Raw genomic sequence first — 8,446 nt, forward strand, 5'->3', positions numbered from 1 at the left:
GGAGGGCAGATATGAAATTTCCTGGCTTGAGGAGCTTTTTGTTAGATAGCCAGGCGTTTGCAATTTTATTGTCGGAAAATGACATAACCGACTTGCCCTGCGAACTCAGAGACGCCCATTTCGCGAGCTCCTCTTTCTTCATGGCCTGTTTATATTTATCGATAGATTTTAAGTCCCCGACAGGCCATGGTAGCCGGATTGCTGCGGCCAGACTTTGTAGACGGCCTGCCAAGCCTGAACCGACAGCGAGGGCTCGCATTACTGGATCTGAAGTGGTATCAAGAAACTTCAGACCCGCCTTCAGGATGGAGGTGACAGCTATTGTCTCCAACCTGGGTATACCTAGTCCGCCGTCGGTCTTCCTGCAATACAATAGGCCATTGGCCGTGGACTGCGGAAGATGGCAAATAGTTCGAACCACTCCTCTTAGCTCCTGGTCTAACCGCCTTATCAACTTGATTGGTGGAGCTGCGACCACCAATCTGTAGAGGTAGTGGGGGACTAGGTATGTGGAGATAAGTTCTACTTTCTGGTGCGGTTTTAGCTTGAGACGTCCCGTCCTGAATAACGCCCCGCTAAAGCTCTCAATTATGCCCTCCGTTGAGACACCAGCCCAAGGAGATATTCTTACACCAAGATAAGTGAACGCAGACTCCGCGGCCGCAGCCGGGATCCTCTCTCCACTTTGTAGTGTCAGTCCGGGATCTGCTACAAACCAGGAGTCTTTAGTTGGGCAAATATGGAAAGATAGACACTTGGGTGCGGATAGCGACATGCCCAAATTATCCAAGTATCTTTCGGTCGTGTGTAGCAGAGTGCTAGCCTGTGGTACATTAGCCGCATAAGAGAGTCATAGTTACTCCCGCCGTTTACCCGCGCTTGCTTGAATTTCTTCACGTTGACATTCAGAGCACTGGGCAGAAATCACATTGCGTCAACACCCGCTGGGGCCATCGCAATGCTTTGTTTTAATTAGACAGTCGGATTCCCCCGGTCCGTGCCAGTTCTGAGCTGACCGTTGAATGGCGGCCGAAGAGGACATCCGAACGCCCTTGCGGGCGCACTCGGAGCCTCGCAGCAAGACGGTTCCGCGGGAGACCAAGGCACGGGACCGAGCTCGGATTCGAAGTACACCGCCGAAGCGACACACCCTGCACCTCGCCCAGGCCCGGCACGTCAGTCGCGACCCGCTTCCCCGCCAAGCCCGACACGCCCCGATCCTCAGAGCCAATCCTTATCCCGAAGTTACGGATCCAATTTGCCGACTTCCCTTACCTACATTATTCTATCGACTAGAGGCTCTTTACCTTGGAGACCTGCTGCGGATATGGGTACGAACCGGCGCGACGCCTCCACGTGGCCCTCTCCCGGATTTTCAAGGTCCGAGGGGAAGATCCGGACACCGCCGCAACTGCGGTGCTCTTCGCGTTCCAAACCATATCTCCCTGCTAGAGGATTCCATGGAACTCGAACGCTCATGCAGAAAAGAAAACTCTTCCCGGATCTCCCGACGGCGTCTCCGGGTCCTTTTGGGTTGCCCCGACGAACTCTCTTTCGAGGGCCCGAATTATAAACGGTTCCGCTGCCGGGTTCCGGAATAGGAACCGGATTCCCTTTCGCCCATCGGGTGTGTGCACAATTCCGTACGTTTCCGTCAACAATTGCGAATTGCGACCAACGACAAAAATCTACACCACATCAACATCGGCTTTCGCCTAGGGCTTAGGATCGACTGACTCGTGTGCAACGGCTGTTCACACGAAACCCTTCTCCACGTCAGTCCTCCAGGGCCTCGCTGGAGTATTTGCTACTACCACCAAGATCTGCACCGACGGCGGCTCCAGACGGCCTCACGGCCAGTCCTTCTGCGCTCACCGCCGCGACCCTCCTACTCGTCAGGGCTTCATGGCCGGTTAATTTAATAACCTGACCGCACATGCCTCTGACGGCCGAGTATAAGCACGACGCTTCAGCGCCATCCATTTTCAGGGCTAGTAACTTCGGCAGGTGAGTTGTTACACACTCCTTGGCGGATTCCGACTTCCATGGCCACCGTCCTGATGTCTTAAGTTACCAACGCCTTTCATGGTATCCCATAAGCGTCGATTTAGGCGCTTTAACTCGGCGTTTGGTTCATCCCACAGCGCCAGTTCTGCTTACCAAAAATGGCCCACTTGGCACTCTGATTCGAGTCTCGCGGCTTCAATAGTTCGAGCAAGCCGGAGATCTCACCCATTTAAAGTTTGAGAATAGGTTGAGGCCGTTTCGACCCCAATGCCTCTAATCATTCGCTTTACCGGATGAAACTCGTATGCTATGAGCGCCAGCTATCCTGAGGGAAACTTCGGAGGGAACCAGCTACTAGATGGTTCGATTAGTCTTTCGCCCCTATACCCAGTTCCGACGATCGATTTGCACGTCAGAATCGCTACGGACCTCCATCAGGGTTTCCCCTGACTTCGTCCTGACCAGGCATAGTTCACCATCTTTCGGGTCCCAGCGTGTACGCTCTTGGTGCGCCTCTTCTCGCAATGAGAACGAGACGCCCCGGGAGTGCGGGGCGGCAGCCGTAACGACCGCCCATCCTCCCTTGGTCCGCGCAAGGCGGACCTTCACTTTCATTGCGCCTTTAGGTTTAGTTAAATCCCAATGACTCGCGCACATGCTAGACTCCTTGGTCCGTGTTTCAAGACGGGTCCTGAAAGTACCCAAAGCTATAGCGTCGCAGATCGGCGTTTCAACGAGGTCTGTCCGAGAACACCTCAGCGAACAGCCACCCGGGGACGGGACCGGCACCAGGTCCGATCACCATCACGACGGGCGCGCTTGCCGAAGGTCGGACGCTAACTGTGTAGCGGCCCCGCGCCATCTGTATACCGTCGAGCGAGCCGATCGGGAAACACCACGGGTTCATTCGGCGAACGGCGAACCGTCCGAACGAGCTCCACCGCGGGCCTTAGACCGGCACTCAACGGATCGCGACGTCCTACAGGGGGAGAAGTGCACGCGTTCGACGGCAGATCGACAAAACGAAAGGTGCAAACGACGCGTACGCCATCTGTCACACGATCGTCCAGCGCCGCCATCGAGTCACGCTGAATCTCCCCTTTCGACCTTTCGGGTTTCTCAGGTTTACCCCTGAACGGTTTCACGTACTATTGAACTCTCTCTTCAAAGTTCTTTTCAACTTTCCCTCACGGTACTTGTTCGCTATCGGTCTCGTGGTCATATTTAGCCTTAGATGGAGTTTACCACCCACTTAGGGCTGCACTCTCAAGCAACCCGACTCTGAGGAGAGATCCTCCCGTTATCGGCAGCGGTCGCTACGGGCCTGGCACCCTCTATGGGCTGTGGCCCCGTTCAAGATGGACTTGGACGCGCCGCACGATCTCGGGATGACGGATCCTCCCTAACACCACATTTCCCGGCGTCCGGTTTCGGCCGCGGGATTCGGTGCTGGGCTTCTCCCTGTTCGCTCGCCGCTACTGAGGGAATCCTAGTTAGTTTCTTTTCCTCCGCTTAGTAATATGCTTAAATTCAGCGGGTAGTCTCACCTGCTCTGAGGTCGCATATGAAAAATAAAAATTTTTCATTCGGTCATTTCGACGATCACGACACGTCTCCCATTCCTTGCTATACGTGTTCGTCATTTTTCTTTTTAAAAAATGGCTAAGTTTACAGAAACGCTTACGATCTGACGTCTGTCGCGATTTGCATTACACGTCTCGGACACGACGACCGTCTATAACGTTCTCAACCTTAAAACGCCATTTTTTTTTTTAAATGACGACATGTTGAAGAAATAGGACGTGCTACGCCGAAAGACCAGCCAACAACTACAACAAGTAGTAGTTGGTCGCTTTCGCGTCTTAAGATGTCGCGCAAATTTACTCGCTGCACGAGAAACGCACACAAACACACGATTCTACGACACACCACGCAAGAACATGTGCCGACGTAAACACTTTCGTATTTATGATTCGCAAGGTGGACGTCCGACGGACTTTGTAAAAAAAAAATACAAAGCATACCCGTCCCGTCCTTTTTGACGAAAAAACACGCTCGAGTAAACGTCTCGGCACACGTTCGAGGCGTGCGTCGTTATATCGTGACGTAAGTGACGATCACGTACATTAATGAGTACCTATTCGACGCGTCGCAACACATCCAACACGCTCCGACGTTTTCGTCCGAAAACGAAAACCGAGCAGTCTTTGAAATTGACACGACCCTCAGCCAGGAGTGGTCCGGGAACATTATATCCGAGGACCGCAATGTGCGTTCGAAATGTCGATGTTCATGTGTCCTGCAGTTCACAAGTTGACGCGCAATTAGCTGCGTTCTTCATCGACCCACGAGCCAAGTGATCCACCGTTCAGGGTAATCTTTTTAAAATTTAAACGCTCGTTCCACAAGAACCCCGATCATGCCGATCGTCTAGCTGTCTATACACGTCTTGCAAAAATTTTTGCGTACGTGCGTACATCCGAAACGAAAATGATCTTCGTGGTTCCGAAACGTGCCACGTCTAAAATTTCGGTGTTGTGGTATGGATATTTATAATTCTCGCTCTTAATTGTCTTTCGTCCGTACTTTCTCGTCTGAAAGGGAACGCGATCGTCGGTCTCAGTTTTACGCGTACGAAAAAATTAAAAAAAATATTAACCCAAACACAAATTTGTATCCGCGCACCGAAAAAGAAGCACTTTTCTTTTTCACGCGGTCTCCGCTTTTACACGCAAAGTACGAGCATGTATGTGTGAAGATGGGACATGTTCGATACGATTTTAATTAGGAATTTGCCAATTTCCTTTTTCTCAGCAATAATTTTAATAAATAATGCTGCTTTCTCTCATAAACTACATTTTCGGTAGTTTTCCTTTATTGTGTCTTTCATTTAGTGTGCGTGTGTCAAGCACTTTAAAAAGTGTGACGAAGAGACGGTTTTTGATCGATCGGAATCAACACATCATTACATCATCGTACTCGTTATGAAAAAGCGAATTAGTATCCGCCGTAAGCGAAAAGAGATTTTCGCGGGCGGTCTTTGTGTTCGTGTTTCAATTTTCTTTCTATATTTTTTCGTCGCCAAACCGAAGACAGATCGTGAATTTTGACGAAAAAATCTATAGACGTGCCAGACTGAGCGTCTAACATAAAATCCTCAAGTTTACCGTTCTATATCGTGACTTAATGACGATTGACGGTGTATATAATTTTGAAATGGTGCAGTCGTACGCTCCGTAAAGAGAATTTTACCGTTTCTAACGAAATCACTTTACCACATCTACCAAAAACATTAAAAAAGCAAGGTGTGATGTGTGTGTGATCGCTCGTTTAACGGCGCTTTCAAAAAACTCTTTGAAGCGTCTAACGACGAACATCATTCACGCGAATCGTAAAATCGGGAGCGTTTCTCGCCGGTCCCGTAGCCGGGCGTAAATCATTTAAAACCCACGGAGTCGTAACCTAATTCGACACCTGCGATTTTCTTCTTTCTCGACTACTCTGCTACATCCTCTCCGTGTGTCCGAAAAAAGAGGACTTCTAACGTCTTTCGACTTTCGCGGTGGAGTTCACAACTTTCCGCGATCCGGTCGAAAAACCGAAAGCGTCCCTCCTTTTTTCCATCATTGGAAAAGATCGAGAGATAGTACAAAAAAAATCAAAAAATCTAGGTACCCGAAGAAACAGCCGTATGCCCGAGCGAATTCGGTTTTTCTCGTTCAAAAAAGGTGAAAAACTCGATCGCAAGGACCGGCGCTGCGGGCCAGCGTAACGCTATTGTTTTTCCGAATATGTACGATTCGTAGTTCAAAACGTCGTACACACGGTGTTTCAAAAAGAAACAAGCAACGGCACGACAAAAGATCGTGCCGTCGACTCCATGTCATCGACGACGGTGTTGTAAAAACATAAAGTGTACATCGACACGATCAAATAAAAATGCATAATAATAAATTATACATATGTCAAAATTCGTGTGTACGAGGACACGTTAATGATCCTTCCGCAGGTTCACCTACGGAAACCTTGTTACGACTTTTACTTCCTCTAAATGATCAAGTTTGGTCATCTTCCCAGCGACATCGACGACGTCGAAACGCCATCGCGTACCGGTCCGAAGACCTCACTAAATCATTCAATCGGTAGTAGCGACGGGCGGTGTGTACAAAGGGCAGGGACGTAATCAACGCGAGCTTATGACTCACGCTTACTGGGAATTCCTCGTTCATGGGGAACAATTGCAAGCCCCAATCCCTAGCACGAAGGAGGTTCAGCGGGTTACCCGGACCGCTCGGTCAGGGAGGACACGCTGATTCCTTCAGTGTAGCGCGCGTGCGGCCCAGAACATCTAAGGGCATCACAGACCTGTTATTGCTCAATCTCGTGCGGCTAGAAGCCGCCTGTCCCTCTAAGAAGAATTGTTTGTACGCCGACAGTAAAAACCGCGCACGACCACCGGGCGAACCCAGGATCGACGGGCCTTTGGGATGTCGAAATACGCCTATTTAGCAGGCTAGAGTCTCGTTCGTTATCGGAATTAACCAGACAAATCGCTCCACCAACTAAGAACGGCCATGCACCACCACCCACCGAATCAAGAAAGAGCTCTCAATCTGTCAATCCTTCCGGTGTCCGGGCCTGGTGAGGTTTCCCGTGTTGAGTCAAATTAAGCCGCAGGCTCCACTCCTGGTGGTGCCCTTCCGTCAATTCCTTTAAGTTTCAGCTTTGCAACCATACTTCCCCCGGAACCCAAAAGCTTTGGTTTCCCGGAAGCTGCCCGCCGAGTCATCGGAAGAACGTCGGCGGATCGCTAGCTGGCATCGTTTATGGTTAGAACTAGGGCGGTATCTGATCGCCTTCGAACCTCTAACTTTCGTTCTTGATCAATGAAAGCGTTTTTGGCAAATGCTTTCGCTTCTGTCCGTCTTGCGACGATCCAAGAATTTCACCTCTAACGTCGCAATACGAATGCCCCCATCCGTTCCTATTAATCATTACCTCGGGGTTCCGAAAACCAACAAAATAGAACCGAGGTCCTATTCCATTATTCCATGCACACAGTATTCAGGCGAAGTTTTAGCCTGCTTTAAGCACTCTAATTTGTTCAAAGTAAACGTGCCGGCCCACCTCGACACTCAATGAAGAGCACCGCGGCGGGATTGAGTTGGGCCGCCCTCTCGAGCTAAGCCCACCGGCAGGACGTCCCGCGGCACGCCAGTTGACACCGCGAACGATGAACCGGCGGCGCGGGACACAGATTCGACTACGAGCTTTTTAACCGCAACAACTTTAATATACGCTATTGGAGCTGGAATTACCGCGGCTGCTGGCACCAGACTTGCCCTCCAATTGATCCTCGTTAAAGGGTTTAGAGTGTACTCATTCCGATTACGGGGCCTCGGATGAGTCCCGTATCGTTATTTTTCGTCACTACCTCCCCGTGCCGGGAGTGGGTAATTTGCGCGCCTGCTGCCTTCCTTGGATGTGGTAGCCGTTTCTCAGGCTCCCTCTCCGGAATCGAACCCTGATTCCCCGTTACCCGTTACAACCATGGTAGGCGCAGAACCTACCATCGACAGTTGATAAGGCAGACATTTGAAAGATGCGTCGCCGGTGCGAGACCGTGCGATCAGCGTAAAGTTATTCAGAGTCACCAAGTTGTACGATGACGGAGACCGCCACCGATTGGTTTTGATCTAATAAAAGCGCTCCTTCCGTTTCCGGTTGGAGCTCTGTTTGCATGTATTAGCTCTAGAATTACCACAGTTATCCAAGTAAATGTGGGTACGATCTAAGGAACCATAACTGATTTAATGAGCCTTTCGCGGTTTCACCTTAATTTGGCTTGTACTGAGACATGCATGGCTTAATCTTTGAGACAAGCATATGACTACTGGCAGGATCAACCAGGGAACTGCGTTCTTGTTTTAAAATAAGAGAGTTTTAGTCTTTCTTTCCTTCTAGTCATATAAGCTACAATAATCGTAGAATTTCGGAAAGACACCTGCTGCTCTTATAAAAAACTGAACACTTTCCTATTATTGTTTTGAAGAAAGTGTGCGTGTCTGCGAAACGAAAACCTCGTAAGAAGAGACGTAACGCCACGCGATCTTTCTGGATGGAAAATTTTTCGACATTTTTTTCACATCATCCTTGATTGAATCTCCTGCAACAATTTTATTCTTATTCATCCGTTCTAAGTTGTCGTCGTCGTCGAAATAAATAATTTGTACACACTTCGGGGTACACGTTTGTCAAAATTCATGAAATGCAACGTAACATTTTTACTTTAATAAATTTTTACAGTGCATTCAGATCGACTAAACGAACAACGACGGATGAATTGATTTATGGATTTTTATTTGTTGCGACTCATCGGAGGAGAGAGTGAAGAAAAAATAATCCAATATCATGGTTACGGAATAATTTTCTATGACTT

At 49.4% G+C, this 8,446-nt stretch overlaps 2 non-coding genes and 1 pseudogene across 2 annotated transcripts; all 3 read right to left on the minus strand.

Annotated features, from left to right (window-relative positions):
- LOC148165880 (large subunit ribosomal RNA) overlaps nt 1-3,568 on the minus strand; it is a 6,217-nt pseudogene extending 2,649 nt beyond the window's left edge.
- A 658-nt stretch (nt 3,569-4,226) lies between these two features.
- LOC148165881 (5.8S ribosomal RNA) lies at nt 4,227-4,383 on the minus strand. Its single transcript, XR_015771100.1, has one exon. It is a non-coding gene; the product is annotated as a 5.8S ribosomal RNA (ribosomal RNA).
- Nucleotides 4,384-5,999: 1,616 nt separating this feature from the next.
- On the minus strand, nt 6,000-7,920 carry LOC148165882 (small subunit ribosomal RNA). The gene has a single exon (XR_015771102.1). It is a non-coding gene; the product is annotated as a small subunit ribosomal RNA (ribosomal RNA).
- Between the last annotated feature and the right edge of the window lie 526 nt (nt 7,921-8,446).

The sequence above is a fragment of the Gnatocerus cornutus genome, unplaced genomic scaffold (genome assembly GCF_029298725.1).
Source record: "Gnatocerus cornutus isolate USDA-ARS CGAHR unplaced genomic scaffold, icGnaCorn1.1 ctg00000152.1, whole genome shotgun sequence".
Classification (NCBI taxonomy): domain Eukaryota; kingdom Metazoa; phylum Arthropoda; class Insecta; order Coleoptera; family Tenebrionidae; genus Gnatocerus; species Gnatocerus cornutus.